Below are 19,463 nucleotides of genomic sequence, written 5' to 3'. Positions count from 1 at the left end.
TCTCCTGCCCTGGCAGGTGGATTCTTCACCACTGAGCCACTAGGGAAGCCCAAATCAGTCATTTTAAAACAAACATTTTTCTTGAATGATATTCAATTTTTAAAAAATTATTCAAATTCAGTAAAAAAAGAAAATTATCTCTGGACTAAAATTTGCATTTGCCAAAAACAAAAAATAGCATAACTTGCAGTTCCCCCTTGGTTTTACCGATATACATTTTAAATATAACTAAAAATTCCAAGTGCTTTATTTCATGGAATAAAGAATTTGAAATAGACTGCCCTTTGTTCATCCCCCTTTGATGATATATAAGCACATGTATGTAAAGACATTGTTCATTAAAGAATAAAAAGGAGCACATCAAGGCTGTATATTGTCACCCTGCTTATTTAACTTCTATGCAGAGTACATCATGAGAAACGCTGGGCTGGAAGAAGCACAAGCTGGAATCAAGATTGCCGGGAGAAGTATCAAAAACCTCAGATATGCAGATGACACCACCCTTATGGCAGAAAGTGAAGAGGAACTAAAAAGCCCGTGATGAAAGTGAAGTGGAGAGTGAAAAAGTTGGCTTAAAGCTCAACATTCAGAAAATGAAGATCATGGCATCTGGTCTCATCACTTCATGGCAAACAGATGGGGAAACAGTAGAAACAGTGTCAGACTTTATTTTCTTGGGCTCCAAAATCACTGCAGATGGTGACTGCAGCCATGAAATTAAAAGACAGTTACTCCTTGGAAGGAAAGTTATGACCAACCTAGACAGCATATTCAAAAGCAGAGACATTACTTTGCCAACTAAGGTCCTCCTAGTCAAGGCTATGGTTTTTCCAGTAGTCATGTATGGATGTGAGAATTGGACTGTGAAGAAAGCTGAGCGCCAAAGAATTGATGCTTTTGAACTGTGGTGTTAGAGAAGACTCTTGAGAGTCCCTTGGACTGCAAGGAGATCAACCAGTCCATCCTAAAGGAGATCAGTCCTGGATGTTCATTGGAAGGACTGAAGCTGAAGCTGAAACTCCCATACTTTGGCCACCTCATGCGAAGAGTTGACTCATTGGAAAAGACCCTGATGCTGGGAGGGATAGGGGGCAGGAGGAGAAGGTGACAACAGAGGATGAGATGGCTGGACGGCATCACCAACTCAATGAACGTAAGTTTGGGTAAACTTCGGGAGTTGGTGATAGACAGGGAGGCCTGGTATGCTGCGATTCACGGGGTCACAAAGAGTCGGACACAACTGAGTGACTGAACTAAACTGAACTGAACAGAAATTAAGAATAAGTAGCTTTCATATACAGCACGTCGCCTATTAAAAAATAAGGCAATGTATATGTAATAAAAAATATGTATATGTAATTAAAACTCAAAATAATTGTTGCTGGAAAGTGGACACCTTGCAGAGCCCAAAAGTGGGCACATGTCTAGCACTCAAATGAATTGTCCAAGGAGGTACATGTGCTGACGAAGCAAGAGACTGTAATGGGAAGGGAGCTGCAGGGTAAGGACACCCAGGAGAACTGCTCTGCCACTTGGCTTGCAGTCTTGGGTTTCATGGTGGTGGTGGTTAGTTTCCAGGTTGTCTCTGGCCAATCATTCTGACTCAAGATGCTTCTTGGTGGCTTGTGCATTGCTCAGTCAAGATGGGTTCCAACAAGAAGGATTCTGAGGCTGGTAGGACATATGGACTGGCCTCCCCTCTCTCCTTCTGACCTTTGCCAAATTCTTCTGCTTGGTGGTTGCTTCTAAGTTCTGTGTTCCTTACCAGGAATTCCTGTTGTAAGGTAACTTATACAAGTCATTACTATTGTTCCTGGCCAGGGCAGACAATTTCTGTCAGTGGTTCCACTAATATAATATCAGCAATTTTCTAGAACTTAAAGATTTTTTGAGGTGGAGAGTGTTTCATCACCTGCTTGGAATTTCTGGCACACAGTGATCACAAAAAGCAGAAGGGCTTTAGTTGGTTTTATTATTGGGTTGAAATTCCCTAAAGACAGCACTCCATTATTGCCTACATAGGGCAGGTTGCTCCCACTGCTCTTCCTTTGCACCTCCCACTAGTTAAGCTAGTTAAAGCTGGTTTCATTGATTTAATCATATTTTATAATGCAGTCTGGTTTTATGAGGGAAGCTTTGGGGATTCATAGTTTTTAAATGACCAAACCTAAAATTCCTTATGCAATAAAAACGATTGCACAATGACTTATCTTTCTGTGTACGCAATTGTCCTAAATTGAAGAAACTCAACAGGAAAAGAATTGGAAAAGAACATGAGGGTTGCAAGCTCAAACTCCTAGAGGGTCCACATGAACATTGTGAGTGAGAAGGCAGGGGAGAAAGGTATCGAAATGAATAGAAATGCCCGGCTGCAAGTGGCAGGTGACACCAGGCGCAGCTCCTATTCAGCCTTCCCCAGCTGTATCCTTGTGGGACACAGGCCCATAGTTACCTAGCTCTGGCAGTTTTTTTTTCATGAGGAGCTGACAATCTGATGTCTCTGTAATATCCTCTGATTTTTAAAAGACGGAAATTAATTCAAACTCTAGAAAAACACTGCGACGCAAACAAAACAGGTCCGCAGCTGCAGTTCAGCCGCAGGCTACTAAATTCCTAATAAAAATGCAAGTACTGATTGAATCAGTTACAGAAGTTGAGAAAATATAATTTATTTTCTGATTCTTTCCTTTCCCCAAATGTGATATTTTAGAAAAATCCAGCTACACTTACATCACATCCATAATCTGCAGTTTAACGAGAAAAGAAGCATAATTACAGTAAATAGATGGGAGTGGCCTGAACTCCCAGAGTCCTCCTTTCTCTTGAGTCAGGGCCAAGGATGGTGTCACCCAGATGCCTGTGAACTAAGTGATATACACCAGATTTATTTAACTACTGGCAACCACTTTTTTTTTTCTTTGTAGGGCAATGAGTTAAAAGATTATTTACCTCCCTTGGTTACAAAAAGAAGAAATATTTCTTCCAAGACTCTGGGTAGCTGCGGCCAGTTCTTCCAGAGAAATTATTTACCTCAAAGATTCAGAGCTCGGAGCTTGGAAGCCTTGGCCCACCCGACTCCTTGCCGCTGCACTGCATGGGCACCTTCTGAGGGGTGAGTGTTTGCTTGGCCCTCCAAAGGTTTCAGGCGCAGAGCCTCTGAGATAGGTAGTTAAGAACAGCATTCTAAGTCTCAGTATGTAGATTTCATTTGAGCTGGCATTTGGCATATTAAAAGAGGTTTTTTTCAAGTAAAAGACAACAATAGAAGTTGTTCCCCTCATTTCCACAGAGCTTTGTGTATCTTAATTAAAAAGCTGTATTTTAATTCCTTTGACAGATTTACTAAGTATCCTCAGGCTGGGTTCCTGCAGGGGCCATACAAAATTTAAAGCAAGAATATGAAGCTGGCTTTGTCTTCTGTGGCTGTTAAGAATTGTCTGGTTTAAGTGCATGGAAGCTGCCTTATATGGCCATGTTGGCATGGCTCCTTGCTGTGACCTCCCGAAGAACTGAATCTGCCACTTAAATCCCAAGGAAAAGCTCACTGTCAACCCACTAAAGGCCCCCAAGTATAATCTCTGACTCTGCCTACCCCTAAAGAAACAGGCCTAAGAAGGGCATTTACACAAGGAGATGGTCATCTCCCTGTATGACAAGAGGAAAAAAAACTCAAAAGAAGTGAGGTTTTTGCCTTTTTCACAGATCAGTTTCTTTTAAAAGAAAATATCCATCTGTATCATATTGTCTCTTTCCCAATGGTTATGTTCTGGGCCATTTTTTTTTTTCTTTTCATTTTACAAACAACAACAAAAATATTAGAAATGGTCAGTAACAAAAACCAATGTGACCTATTGTGTTCTCGCAAATGTCTATTTCTGAAATTTCTATCATCAGAGTATTTAGGTGTTTGAGGTAAATTTGCTATTTTATCATCATACAAGAAAGGAAAAGAATAAAGATATTCTTGATCATCACAAGATATGGGAAACCAAGTTCAGTTCAGTTCAGTCACTCAGTCATGTTTGACTCTTTGTGACCCCGTGGACTGCAGCATGCCAGGCCTCCCTGCCTATCACCAGCTCCCAGAGTCTACTGAAACTTATGTCCATTGAGTTGGTGATGCCATCCAACCATCTCATCCTCTGCGGAGACCAAGTTACTGATCCCAGTTTTTTCTGGAGGGGTTGGAGTAAGGAGAAGGGACAGTTATCTTAAAAGTACCCAGTCCATTCTAACTACTAGAACCTCACTTAATACAAAGTTCCTCTTTTAAAATGTACTCTCTTCAAAAGACTGATTTTCTAAGAGTGAAATGTCAAGTATCAGTGGAGAAAAACTATTTTTAAAGAATGATCCCATTCCCCAAAACCAGTATGATAGAGGCACTGTGTATCTTCCCACTGAGCCTAGCTAGTCATTTAGACCTGCTTATACACACACACCCCTCTAGAAAGACCCCTTGAAACCCTGACCACAGCAGGCTTCAGAGAACTTGCGCTGATTTAGAAAATGCTGGAACTGTCCTGAAAGTCTTTTATTTGGCAGAAGTTATTCCTGCCCCTTCCTCCTAGTCACTTGATTCTGGAAACATCTCTTCTCATGGAGCTAAGTGTCTTAATGTTACCGAGTCCAAGCTCACTCTCTGCACTGCACCAGAGGCCAATAAATCTGAAAGATGAAGTGTTGAGGCTGACTGAGAAAATGGCTGACTAATGTCACAAAATAACCATCTTGTTGGTGCCTGGATGCCAGGTTCCTTTATGGATCAGAGATGGGGGGAGGTCAGGAAACAAAGTGAAAAGACCATTTGATTCTTGCAATTATCTCCTAGAATGGCAAGCCTCAGGCAGGGGGATATGTTAGTTTCTCTTACTTACAGTCATTCATTGGTGGGGCAGGTCAGGTTATCTCCCTGTGAGCTAACCAAAGGCACTTTAATTTAAGGGTCAGGCAGAGGGGGCAGGGCTCTCTGAGGCAGGCCATTATGTATGATTATAATAACAGAAACGGCAAAAACAGGGTTAAAGTCAGAGAAACAGATCCCGCAGGAAGTCAAAAATTAACCCTTCCCAGTTACATTAAACGTGTGGCATTTGGAATCAGAATGCCTAGGACTGAACTCCAACTCTGCAACTCACAGGAGAGGCTCTTGTAACAGATCCCCAATGACCTGACTCACCAGCTTAACCAGTGCAGGTAAGTTAATGTCTAGTATACCTGAGCACTTCAGTTTTAACTACTTTTGAATAAAAGATCAAGTATAAGGCAAGCCTTAGGACTTTGAAGCGGAGCTCCTCAGACACAGAGCATAGAGTATAGGGCTGATTAGGAGAGAGATTTTATTTACTCTCCTTGATTTGTGGGGGAACAATTTCAAAGCTAAGTAAGCATCTGTCACAACTTTGTTGTTTTAGGTGGTAACTAAAACAGAAAACTAAAAAGGCTGATCCTTTCCTGGGTTTCAATGTGATTACTGTGCTTGGAGCACAGTAAATGCTTGTGAAATGTCATTTCTTTTGTCTTTTTTGCTACCTGATACTTTACACTCACTACTAGAAAATAAATCTAAAGCCATGTAAAGTAACCAAAACTTCCTGAAAAAGCTTCTTCTAAAAAAATGTCTCTTATGGGTGAAATTGTGCTTTTGTGTGATTATAGAAGATAACATATAACTCAGTAAATACGAATATAGCTGATGCCAAGGGGTAGGAATTAGTGAGTGGATATCACCTCCATCAGGTATCACCTCCTTCAATGACTCAGATAACATTGACAAGTAATATGCCAAGATTATTAATAGTGATATTTCTGTGGAATCAAGGACTGGGGGCAAACATGGGAGCGTGTACCTCCCTAGGGGGCTGAGGGACATTTGTAGTTTGAAAAATCATACCCACTCTATCCCCCAGTGTTATCCCAGTCTGCACCCACCCCAGTCTCACCAACCCCCCTCAACAGAGGATTATTGTTTTCGATTTTCTGGACTTCATCTTGTAAAGGGGGGGAAATAATTCTCCTTCAACCTTTCATTCAGTTCAGTTCAGTTCAGTTGTTCAGTCGTGTCCGACTCCTTGCGACCCCATGAATCGCAGCACGCCAGGCCTCCCTGTCCATCACCAGCTCCCGGAGTTCACTCAGACTCACGTCCATTGAGTCAGTGATGCCATCCAGCCATCTCATCCTCTGTTGTCCCCTTCTCCTCCTGCCCCCAGTCCTTCCCAGCATCAGAGTATTTTCCAATGAGTCAGCTCTTCGCATGAAGTGGCCAAAGTACTGGAGTTTCAGCTTCAGCATCATTCCTTCCAAAGAAATCCCAGGGCTGATCTCCTTCAGAATGCACTGGTTGGATCTCCTTGCAGTCCAAGGGGCTCTCAAAAGTCTTCTCCAACACCACAGTTCAAAAGCATCAGTTCTTCAGTACTCAGCTTTCTTCACAGTCCAACTCTCACATCCATACATGACCACAGGAAAAACCATAGCCTTGACTAGATGGACCTTAGTTGGCAAAGTAATGTCTCTGCTTTTGAATATGCTATCTAGGTTGGTCATAACTTTTCTTCCAAGGAGTAAGTGTCTTTTAATTTCATGGCTGCAGTCACCATCTGCAGTGATTTTGGAGCACCCCAAAATAAAGTTTGACACTGTTTCTACTGTTCCTCATCTATTTCCCATGAAGTGATGGGGCCGGATGCCATGATCTTCGTTTTCTGAATGTTGAGCTTTAAGCCAATTTTTTCACTCTCCTCTTTCACTTTCATCAAGAGGCTTTTTAGTTCCTCTTCACTTTCTGCCATAAGGGCGGTATCATCTGCATATCTGAAGTTATTGATATTTCTCCCGGCAATTTTGATTCCAGCTTGTGTTTCTTCCAGTCCAGCGTTTCTCATGATGTACTCTGCATAGAAGTTAAATAAGCAGGGTGACAATATACAGCCTTGACGTACTCCTTTTCCTATTTGAAACCAGTCTGTTGTTTCATGTCCTGTTCTAACTGTTGCTTCCTGACCTGCATACAGATTTCTCAAGAGGCAGGTCAGGTGGTCTGGTATTCCCATCTCTTTCAGAATTTTCCACAGTTTATTGTGATCCACACAGTCAAAGGCTTTGGCATAGTCAATAAAGCAGAAATAGATGTTTTTCTGGAACTCTCTTGCTTTTTCCGTGATCCAGCAGATGTTGGCAATTTCATCTCTGGCTAAATCCGCCACAGCAAATAAAAGATTAACAGGGGGAGATTTTTAAATTATGTACATACAGAAACATTGTACATACATTCTAAAGGAGATCAGCCCTGGGTGTTCTTTGGAAGGAATGATGCTAAAGCTGAAACTCCAGTACTTTGGCCACCTCATGCGAAGGGTTGACTCATTGGAAAAGACTCTGATGCTGGGAAGGACTGGGGGCAGGAGGAGAAGGAGACAACAGAGGATGAGATGGCTGGATGGCATCATGGACTCGATGGACGTGAGTTTGAGTGAACTCCGGGAGTTGGTGATGGACAGAGAGGCCTGGCGTGCTGCGATTCATGGGGTCGTAGAGTTGGACATGACTGAGCAACTGAGCTGAACTGACATACAGAAACCCCACTTAAAAGAAGATTGAAGATAATATTCCATCCTGAACTAAGGAAAAGGATGGAGTCTGGGCTTAAAGGTGGGGGAAGGCAATTCCTGGTATAAACAGGAATTGTTTGGTAAACAGAGCTGGCTGGGTCCAGAAGTTAAGTCTCAAATGGAAAAGAGGAATCACTGTCTTCCTGATAACGGCCCCCTTTCTAATGTAAATTTCCTTTACAAATGTAAGCTTTCCCTTACAAATGGATAACTTCTACTCAGTTTTCCAAGCTTTTCCTGAGCTTGAAGTTCCTTAAAATAAAAGTCTCAAAATAATTCTTAGTCTTCAACAAGGCACTTTTCAGGATGACCCATTCTCCTAAGCCCTCAGAATTCACAGCAATCAGATACAAATTGTGTTTTCTGGCTTCTCACACCTCACAGTGTTCAATTTTGCTTGGCTAACGTTTTAAGACCTAGTAATGTTCACATTCACAAGATGATGTTTGACCTTAAAGAAAATCGAGTTAGCTCTACAGATGGACAAGCTAATTGCATCAGGGCTGGCTTCCTAGTGTGAAGTATCCGCCTCCACACTTCTCATTCTCTGAGTCCTTCAGGTACACAGACTTGCCCTCATCTGCCCTCATCACAGATGAAATGAGAGATAAGAATCGGATCCTTAATTTCCCCCAAACCTGGAAAATTCTCTCTCAACCCACCTCAATAAAGAAATAAAAATTAAAATATTAATTCATACTTAACTATTGTGTGATTCTGATTCCTCTCACTGAAACCCAGGAAATAAAATCTCTTTCCTAATGAGCCCTGGGTACATTGAAGAGCTCTGCTTAGATTCTATGGTTCTTTTCATGCTAACGTTGGAATGAACTTTAAATTGACTTTTCATAAGCAAAAGCCCATTCAAACAAAGGAGGGATTGGTGCCTCCCCCATCGCTGGTTTCCAGCCTGAGGCGCTGCAGCCAACATCAATGATCTCCTTTCAGGGAACAAACCTCTGATACACACGTGTACATGCTGAGCAGAAGAATTAATCTGTGCAGTGTGTTCGCTGCTTACTTTTCTCCTGGAATACATGATGAATTTTTATGGAGGGTAGAGGAGGAAGGGAAAAACCACATTCAAGCGAAACCCTACATCATTCTCCTCTACAGTGTCATTTCAAAAGCCAGATAAAAGCCCAATGAGGAGGCTGGGGAAAGTGTCCAACGTAGCTGTTCTGAAAACCGCTCTCCATTTCATTCTGGAGCAGGGAAGTTACACCCAGACATCACAAAAGCTTCTCTCCTCACAGAAAATTAACTGGTAAGTGCTTTCTTGTTTTCCTCACACTGACACGTTTGCAGCTGACCTGATGAGGATGCCTGCAGATGATTTATTTACAAAGCAGTATTTGGACTAACTACCAGCTGGCAAAAAACAAAAAGGAAAAGCACTCCTGATAGCTTATGAAACACTCTCTGTGCAAATTCATATTTTTGGTCCTGTCAAAAGTGTTTAGGAAGAGTGTAACTGGGTTTGCAACAGCTGTGATTAAATCTGAAACACTGAGAGAACAGGACTAGGTTGCTGGGGTGGGATGGGGGAATTGGGCAGGTGCAATTGGGAAGGTGCAATGAAGAACTTTCAGTCATTTCATCAGCTTTTACCTAGAAAATTACAGCTCAAAATGCAGTTATGACTCAGAAATGTCTAACATCATTAGTGGAAAGCTCACTGTAGTGAAATCGAGTAGGAGGAAATGGTGCTCTGAGATGAAAACTGATGGTAGGAAAAAAGTTTTAAATTGATTTGTAATGTGGCTTGGTTTTCTCCTTTTTGAGATGAATAGCATTCGGTTCTTCAATACCAACATTTCTTTGTTGCTGCTGTGTTTTTGAAATCTCATTATCAATTGCCTGTTAGAGGAATTGGTATCTGGGCTCATCTAATGCAGGACGAATGGCTCATTGAAGGGAGGTATGTGGGAGAAAAGGTGGGCTAACCCTGGGTGGTCAGATAACTGTGCGCACCAATTGCTCTTTGTCAACAATAATTTATTCTTTTCCCCTAAATGAAAACTAATGAAAATTTGATAATAGAACTTTCACCATCAGTTACTCTCTTAAGTTGGCCATTCTTCCTTCAAACAAACTCATTTGCCCAAGCTTCCACCAACTTGTTGCTAAATTAATCCACTAGTATGTTTTGTTTTGTGAAAAAGCCAACAGACATCTCAAATTACCTAGTTCAAGTAATTTCTCTTTTTGTATAATACTCATCATGTTTGCACTTCTTCCAGACACTGAATGATTTTTAAGTTTTTTTCAGATATTATTTATGATTTTACCTAAAATTTAAGTTCTTTAGTTTATAAAGAATGTCATACCTTTTCTGTGTTACTTTACTACTAACTGTCATCTCCCTGAGAGACAGTTATTTAACCCAACATTCCCCCTCAAAGGCTACAGCCGTTGAAGCTAACTCACAGAAGTAGTTCTGAAATAAGAAAAGTCTTGTATTCAAAGACTTTTTTTCTGAATTGTTTACAATTTAAAAAAACTAAAAGCAATCTAAATATCCAGCAGTAGAAAGCTGCTTAAGAGGTGGGTGGGAGGGAGGGGATTATATATATATATTCACATATATATATATATATAATATATACATATAGCTGACTCACATTGTTATTCAGCAGAAACTAATACAACATTGTAAAGCAATTATACTCCAATCATTAAGAAAATAAAGCTAGTTAAGCTTCTGATATATTATTTCAGTGAAATGTTTAAGTCATTAGGCAATAATAATTTGGAGGAATATGTTGGATCATGGACAAGTGCTCGTAATATAATACTGACAATGACTGTAATTATGTAAAAAGTAAATGGAGATGAAAAAATTGAAGAAAAACGCACAAAACTGAAACACACCATAGCTGTGTTAAGCTAATGGTGAACTGATGATTTGTCGGGGAAGAAAAACTTTTCCTCTACCCTCTTGAATTCAGTTTCTGAAAGCTCATGAATTAAACTAATAAATGACAGGTGTCGGACTTCACAGAAAAATGTCACTCAAAGGGATGGCTGGAATTGGGGGCTGGTGCATCATCTTAAGGGCTTCCCTGGTGGCTCAGAGGTTAAAGCGTCTGCCTGGAAGGCAGGAGACCCGGGTTCGATCCCTGGGTCAGGAAGATCCCCTGGAGAAGGAAATGGCAACCCACTCCAGTACTCTTGCCTGGAGAATCCCATGGATGGAGGAGCCTGGTAGGCTACAGTCCATGGGGTTGCAAAGAGTCGGACATGACTAAGCAACTTCACATCATCTTAAAGGGAAGGGAGGAGAAAGAAGGACACTTACAGGAACACAAGTGACTTCTTAAATATCTAAATAAGGAAGGAGGAGGTGGAGAAAGGGCACTTATGGGAAAACAAACGACTTTTGAGAAGCATAAATGGGCCTTTAGGAGAATAGATGGGCAACAGGATAGTTTGCGTGACATTGTTTGGATCTGTTGTGGAGACTTCTCGTCCATGAAGGTTAAGAGTCAACCTTTCCTTGCTGCTCCTGGGGAGGGGGTTTACGACAACTGAGTTCTTTTGGGACCTCACATGCCCACTGTTCAAGATAATTTTTATGCCACAGTGGCACATGCTGGACCCCGTCAGCTGATATATCCTTTCCCTTTCCCCAAACTTTCTCTCTAATAGTCCATTATTTGTATAATTTTAAAATTTTATAATATTGAGAATTCCCATCTATTTTTTTCTTCAGGTCTTTAACCTGAAGATCTGAAAGTTAAACCCTTCAATCTGGTGGAGGCTCTTCTATTCTAATTCATCCAGTTTCTTTGGTGACATTTACTTGAACAAAGGTTTCTGCCTCATGAGATGTCTTTTTAAAAATGTACTGAAGTATAGCTGACTACCAACATTGTGTTTAATTTCTGCAATACAGCATGGTGACTCGGTTATACATACATACATATATCCTTTTTCCTACCTTTTCCACCATGTTTTATCACAGCACATTGAATACAGTTCCCTGTGCTATAGAACAAGACCTTGTGTTTATTCATCCTATGTGTAATAGTTTGCATCTACTAATCCCAAACTCCCAATCCTTCCTCCCCCCACTCCTGCTGCTGCTGCTGCTAAGTCCCTTCAGATGTGTCTGACTCTGTGCGACCCCAGAGACGGCAGCCCACCAGGCTCCCCCTGTCCCTGGGATTCCCCAGGCAAGAACACTGGAGTGGGTTGCCATTTCCTTCTCCAATGCATGAAAGTGAAAAGTGAAAGTGAAGTCGCTCAGTTGTGTCCAACTCCTAGCGACCCCATGGACTGCAGCCCACCAGGCTCCTCCGTCCATGGGATTTTCCAGGCGAGAGTGCTGGAGTGGGGTGCCATTGCCTTCTCTGACCAGGCTCCTCCGTCCATGGGATTTTCCAGGCGAGAGTACTGGAGTGGGGTGCCACTGCCTTTTCCGTCCCCCACTCCTACTGCCTCACAAATCTTCTAATGAAAGTAGTAAAAGCCAAAACCACAATAAAAACTGATAGTAAAAAAATTTTAAAGATAGAAAAAAAAGCAAAACTAGCTAAATGCAGATAAATAACACAACACCCTCTTAAATTAGACAATTTCAAAACATTCCCCAAATCTATGGCTGCATAGCATTGTTAAACTTGCTATTTTGAAATTGTCTGTCACCCCAGACTTTAATCCCAGCTCTGTCTCTAACTTGTTTTGTGACTTGAGGCTGAGCAAACTTCCTGGAACTCAGTTTCCTTTAGTCTTAAATAAACCTGATGGGCTAGGGTTCTTCGAGCCCCCCAGTCTCACCTCTTACCCTTTTTCCAAACTCTGCTTATTAAGTCATTGTTCAATGTGATATATATAATGGGGTCCTTGCACATACAGTGTATACCTAATAAATATTTAGTGAAACAAATTTTTATTCAGATTCTATGTTTTCATATTTTTTGATTCTCATAGTATGTACTGATTATTCCATGATACTCAAAGATGAAAAATGCTCTTCATTGTTAAAGAAAATAGTGTCAGTAAAAAAAAAAGTAAACGTGACTCAGGCACACACTTTCTGCTAGGAATTATGCAGTCCTTCCTTCAGCCTGGGCTTTCCTGGTAGCTCAGCTGGTAGAGTCCGCCTACAATTCAAGAGACCCTGGTTCGATTCCTGGGTCAGGAAAATCCTCAGGAGAAGGGATAGACTACCCATTTCAGTATTCTTGGGGCTTCCCTGGTAGCTCAGCTGGTAAAGAATCCACCTGAAATGCAGGAGACCTGGGTTCAACCCCTGGGTTGTGAAGATCCCCTGGAGAAGGGAAAGGCTACCCACTCCAGTATTCTGGCCTGGAGAATTCCATGACTGTATAGTCCATGGGGTTGCAAAGAGTCACAAATGACTGAGCGACTTTCACTCACTGAGGTATAGTGTTTAAATTGAAGAAGGAAGTAGAGTAGAAAAAGAATTCAGACCCCTCAGTGGTTTAGGAGGACTTTTTTAGAACCCCAAAAAAGAGAGCCCTTACTGGTAGTGCTGGCAAGAATGTAACCACTAGATGACAACATTCAAGAAAGTAATTTATTTAATGAAGGTCAGCATATAAAGAGTTAAATAAAAAGAAGTCGTAATCTCTCAGTAATCATGAAGCAGCAGCAGGGGGTGCATCAGGGCTTGGGATAAAGGCAGAGTTAATACTAAAAGGGGAGGGCTTTATGAAGAAGGACTTTGCATGGACTGTGCAACCTGGCAGCTCAGAAAAGAGAGAATCCAAGTCAAGTCTAATAATATGTGCTGGGTTGAATTTTCATTAGGACCTAAGGGCATGAAATATAATTTGTATGTGAAATTAGATCATTAGACCTAGTAGAAAGTGCTTATAGATATGACATCCTTAATTTTCATAAATCTTTCTCTTTGGCAGTTAATGATAAACCTCTATTTCAGTGGTAAACATATGGTAATGGTGCATTCCGCTTATTGTGTAACTGAAGAGTTGACATAGATTTTTTTAAATGAGGTTGTACCATTTAAAAGTGCTGTTATTTGTCCTTGATGATTTTTGGCTAATAAAATGGAAATGTCATATGCTTCAACATAAAATATGGATTATTAATTTAATAAAATAGATATATCTATATTATTTATTTTATTGCATAAATATTTGTTTGATTTGTATATGTTATTTATACACATTATATAGTTAGCTATGTCTAACACTAAAACTGTACTCAACATGCTATAGTTTTGAGGATGGAGAAAGCACTTCCTCCTTCATTCACTAAATTTTATTGAGTACCTACTATGTTTCCTGCACTCTCTGTTATGTATTTGATATGCACAAACGAGTAAAGCTTTATCTTTATCACCTTGCCCTTGAGACTTTCAACATTTAGCAAGGGAGATAAACACACAAACAGGTGGTTACTGTAGAGAGCATGTGTACAAGGATTAAGAAGGAAGTCCCTGAAGTCAGACCCAGAAGTCTTGTCTGGGCTTCACCACTTTTGTTAATTGCCCAACCTCCCTTAGCCTCATAGAGATAATTATAGTACCTCACAGGGTTGTTGTGAGAATGAAATGTGAAAATGCAGTTGCTTAGTGTTGTAGTACACATAACAAGTACTCAGGAGATGTTACCGTATTACTGTGATGTGTTAAATGGTGTCGTATAATTAGGTGTCTGTAATGTCCTATGCTTCGTTTGCTTCCTTTTGAATATAGTTGGGTAAACTGTTCTTAATAATAAGCCATACGTTATTGGATGTAATTTGCTCCTGTTAATAGTTTAGAGAAAAATCTCATCATCTTTCCCTGTAAGTGGGACTTGTTTTCATTCAAAAATCCTGATCTAATTTAACAGATTTAAAACATCTCTAAGGAGTGAGATTCATCATTCTTTTAACACCATTAATAAGAAAGAGGACCTGAGAACAAGAACTAATGGATTTGATGGTAATTAAGAGCTGAAATTTCCTTCTCAAACTCACCTTTGCCTTTCAGGCAAATATAAATATTAGTTGTTGCCAAGATGCCCATGACCATGAATGCCTTTTCTCAAAACCCACCAAATATGGGACTTATCTTGGCGGTCCAGTGGTTAAGAATCCACCTCGCAATGCATGGGTGTGGGTTCCACCCCTGATTGGGAAACTAACCTTCTACATGCCGCAGGGCGACTAAACCAGTGTGGCACAACTACTGAGCCCGAATACTGCAACAAAAGATCCCAAGTGATGCAAATAAGACCCGATGCAGCCAAGTAAATATTTTTTTTAAGCCCCACTGAATAGTTTTACTGCCAGCCAATAAATATTTGTGCATGTGCGCTCAGTTATGTTTGACACTTTGTAGCCCTCCAGGCTCCTCTGTCTATGGAATTTTTCAGGCAAGAATACTGGGCTGGGTTGCCATTTTCCTACTCCAGGGGATCTTCCTGATCCAGGGATCCAACCCATGTCTCTTGTGTGTACTGGATCGGCAGGCAGATTCTTTACCACTGGTGCCACCTGGGGAGCAAAGGGAGTATGCAGGAAGTATCTGGCAGTATGGAGGGAAGCGAAGCAACACTCTGGTGGAGCAGAGAGATTCATCAAACATTCAAATTTATAAAAATTCTAAAGGAAGAGTGTAGAGCAGGGACCTTGATTTAGGTTGGGGGATAGACTTGTGGAGATCAGGAAAGAAATCACTTAGGAAAGTAAATGTCTAAAAACATAGCTTACCCTTTAGAAGAACTGATGATTTTCTCCTCAATTCCAAACCACCAGCAAGTTCAGGAAATGAGTTTAGTCAAATCAATTGTTTGGTTAATTTATGGGAAATACTAAGTCTATAGAAATTGTTTATTGTATTAGATAATGTATAGATAATATTAAATGTGACTCTTCTTTTGATTGTCATTCTGCCCCATATGGGCTTTCATTTCATTAACTATTCAAAGTAAGACCATTCACCTCTAGGGTAATTCCATCATTATCAACACACTCAGACGTAAAATGTATATTTAATTCAGTTTTTTACATTTAACAACCAAGAAGATGGAAAACTTTGAAGATAGTAAAATGACTAAATTCTTCCTTGTTTGGGAGAGGTGCCTTGCTCTGGGATGGTATAAGCAGGCATTTCTCCTTGGTTTGCTTTTTGATTTCTAAGAGATTGAATAGGGAAGGAGGAACTTCAGAACATGCCTAACATGGTTTATCTCTTGGGAGGGATCATAATATACCAAACAGTATTTAAAAGTGTATTTTCATATCTCCTTACAAATGTATTCTATCCCCCAGAATGTAGGAGCAGGTGGAGGAAATGATTGTGAAGAGTCTCTCTTCATTTTAACTTTCTATTAGATTATTTATAAGAATATTCACACTCATTTATTTCAGTCTTAATTAAACAAAAGCTTGATTTGTTAAAAACTAGGTCTATTTTCAAACCTTGTCAAATGAAATTTGTACTGAGTACACTTCAATAATTTTCTAAAAAAGACAACTTCCTTTTTACACTTTTCTCAAGCAGTCAGTAAATAACTCATTCATCAAACTGAAGAGAGTGCCCAAACAGGATTTCTTTGGAAAAGTTCATTCTTTTGTTTTTTTGTGGGGCTTTTTTAAAAATTTTTGCTTAGTCAGACAATGTATTTCCTAACCAGTTGGATCACAGCAAGTCACAGAGATTTCAGCAAGAAGCCCAGTTTACTTCATTCCCATCTTTATCGCAAGAAATGAACTTGATCTACATAAATCATTTGACATAAAATAAATAAACTCTTTTAAATAGAATATTATCACAGGATCAAAATGTTCCCCTTTGGAAAGGAAGGAATGAGTGTTATGTAGCTTTACTGTCCCAGCAGGAAACCATTATTTTGTTGCTCCCATGGTATCTTTCAACTGATATTTTCTTTCAGGATGAAGCACAAATCCAGAATGTTATCTAAACTAATTACAAATAATAACATCAAATGAGCTCTCTGATTAGAACCAGTGATCATTAAACTAGCTGGAAGCCCAAGAATTTGCTACCTTTCAACAAAACCATATGTTAGTTATGTGAATTATTTCATAGTACACCCTAATAAAAAAACATTAATAAAGTAAGATATAAAAATGATATTGCATATTTCCTGAGCTCTTACTATGATCCAGGCACTGTGCTAGGCACTCTTGTGTAATTCTTACAACAACCCTAGAGTGGTTTGCTGATGGTGGTTCCTCCCCAGATCACAGATGAAGAAACTAAAATTTAGTTCAGTTCAGTGGTTCAGTCATGTCTGACTCTTCGTGGCCCCCTTGGACTGTACCAGCCTTCCCTGTCCATTACCAGTTCCCAGAACTTGCTCAAATTCATGTCCATCGAGTCAGTGATACCATCGAACCATCTCATCCTCTGTCATCCCCTCTCCTGCCTTCAAACTTTCCCAGCATCAGGGTCTTTTCCAATGAGTCAGTTCTTCTCATAAGGTGGCCAAAGTATTGCTGCTTCAGCTTCAGCATCAGTCCTTCCAATAAATACTCAGGACTGATTTCCTTTAAGATTGACTGGTTGGATCTCCCTGTAGTCCAAGGGACTCTCAAGAGTTTTCTCCAACACCACAGTTTGAAAGCATCAATTCTTCTGTGCTCAGTTTTCTTTATGGCCCAACTCTCACATCCATACATGACCACTAGAAAAATCATAGCTTTGACTAGATGGACCTTTGTTGGGAAAGTAATGTCTCTGCTTTTTCATATGCTGTCTAGGTTGGTCATAGCTTTTCTTTTTTTTTTTTTTTTTTTTTTTAAATTTTTATTTATTTATTTGGCTGCTCTGGGTCTTAGTTGTAGCATGTGGGATCTAGCTCCCTGACCAGGGATCGAACCTGGGCCCCCTGCACTGGGAGCTCAGAGTCCCAGCCACTGGACCACCAGGGAATTCCCTGGTCATAGCTTTTCTTCCAAGGAGCAAGCATCTTTTAAGTTCATGGCTGCAGTCACCATCAGCAGTGATTTTGGAGCACCCCCCAAAATAAAGTCTGTCACTGTTTCCATTGTTTCACCATCTATTTGCCATGAAGTGATGGGTCGGGGTGCCATGATCTTCGTTTTTCGAATGTTGAGTTGTAAGCCAGCTTTTTCACTCTCCTTCACTTTCATCAAGAGGCTCTTTAGTTCCTCTTCACTTTCTGCCATAAGGGTGGTATCATCTGCTTATCTGAGGTTATTGATATTTCTTCTGGCAGTCTTGATTCCAGCTTGTGCTTCATTCAGCCTGGCATTTCACATGATGTACTCTGTGTATAAGTTAGATAAGCAGGGTGACAGTATATAGCCTTGACCTACTCCTTTCCTGATTTGGAACCAGTCTGTTGTTCCACGTCTGGCTCTAACTGTTGCTTCTTGGCCTGCATACAGATATCTCAGGGGGGCCGGTCAGGTGGTCTGGTATTCCCATCTCTTTAATAATTTTCCACAGTTTGTTGTGATCCTCACAATCAAAGGCTTTAGTGTAGTCAATGAAGCAGAAGTAGATGTTTGTAATAAAAAAATATGGTACCTGTGACCACTGTTATTGATTTGCTGATGTAGAGGAGGAAAAAAGAAAAACATCTTTCTTCCTCTTCTTCTAGATTCTCAGCTGGAGCACCTATAAAAAAATACAGGTTAATAGGAGGAAAGCATTCAGATTTTTAAATATAAGTTTCACATGACATACGAGCCTTCATGAGGAAATGAAGACCTAAGGAAATAGTTAGATTTGAGTGTTTTTATGCATACTAGGTTTGATGAAAAGCGAAGAGTCATCGAGAAATGTGATAGGACAAAATGAATGTGAACTGAGAGTGGTAAATTGGGGCAAATGTAGCAAGGCTGTTTATTCAGATTCCACTCAGTATCCTTCCTTCTTTGGAGATAAAGATGTTCCTTTCCTTAGGGCATAAGGAGAGCACCTTTCACTTGAGAATCTCATGTCCTGTGACTCGGGAGGGTCAGAAATCCTTCTTGCACCTGTTGTTTCTCATACGCCTTCAGCTTAAACTATTGCATATGCCAAGGTGCCATTATTTGGGGCTAGCAGTAGAACCTCATCAGCATCTATGTTGGATTGAGGGGGGAAATGTGAAGTAGTACCTGCAAATAACAAAATAGGAAATAGAAGTACACTATTAACAGAGAGAAGACTGGAGACAGAAGTATAGACGGCTATGTATCCGACACTGAGCTTCACTCCATTGCCAAGTTTTTCTCCTCACAACTTCCTGATACAATAGATATTATATTAACCCTATTTTTACAGATGGAGAAATTGCTGCTTAGAGCTTTTTTTGTTTGTTTTACTTTATTTTACTTTACAATAGATGGAACGATAACCCTGTATGCTTAGAGCTTTTGACTGACTTTCCAAGGCCACACAGGTGAGAGACAGAAAGATGGCAGTGGGTGGTAGCAAGAATCCAGATCTTAGTTCTCTGCCGAGGAATTAGACCTGGGGTGAAAATCAGGAATCCCAGCCACTAGTTCACCAGGGGCTAGAGGCTAGAAACAAAATTCCCCTGGCCCTTGCCCCCACTGAAAAGTGCATTTGTCAAGGAGGCAAAAACTGTAGAAACAGGTACAAAGTTTATGTTTAGAAATACAGTACACCAAGTGGGAGAGGACACAGAGAAATAGTTTGTTTCATTAAGACAGAAGCAAGACAGAGATACACACCAGGAGAGAAAGGGTGTGAGCGTCATGGCTGATGAGGAGGAGTGTGGTAAAGAGGTGGTTAAATCCTTAAGGTAGGGCAGTTCTGGGTCTTTGTTTACCTTTGGCCAATTATCTGTCTTCTCCCACCCCCTATCTGTCCTAGGACCCTCCCCAACGTGCATGTGCAACTTTTTCCCAAGATGGATTCCAGCCCAGGGG

General features: G+C 40.5%; 1 protein-coding gene across 17 annotated transcripts in view; it reads left to right on the top strand.

Moving 5' to 3' along the window:
* The first annotated feature begins 2,851 nt into the window (after positions 1 to 2,851).
* The window catches only part of CMKLR2 (chemerin chemokine-like receptor 2), a 50,490-nt gene continuing 33,878 nt past the window's right edge, over positions 2,852 to 19,463 (top strand). For 10 of the 17 annotated variants that reach the window (XR_009599407.1, XM_060410294.1, XM_042244084.1 and 7 more), the window contains exons 1-2: positions 2,852 to 3,112; positions 8,730 to 8,880. The gene's annotated coding sequence lies outside the window, so the exon portion shown is untranslated. The remainder of the gene's footprint in view (positions 3,113 to 8,729; positions 8,881 to 19,463) is intronic. The other 7 variants (XM_042244090.1, XM_060410292.1, XM_060410290.1 and 4 more) reach the window with 2 other exon arrangements.

The sequence above is a fragment of the Ovis aries genome, chromosome 2 (genome assembly GCF_016772045.2).
Source record: "Ovis aries strain OAR_USU_Benz2616 breed Rambouillet chromosome 2, ARS-UI_Ramb_v3.0, whole genome shotgun sequence".
NCBI classification, from domain to species: domain Eukaryota; kingdom Metazoa; phylum Chordata; class Mammalia; order Artiodactyla; family Bovidae; genus Ovis; species Ovis aries.
The sequence above is the reverse complement of the archived record's forward strand: the minus strand, read 5'-3'. Positions and strand labels throughout refer to the sequence as shown.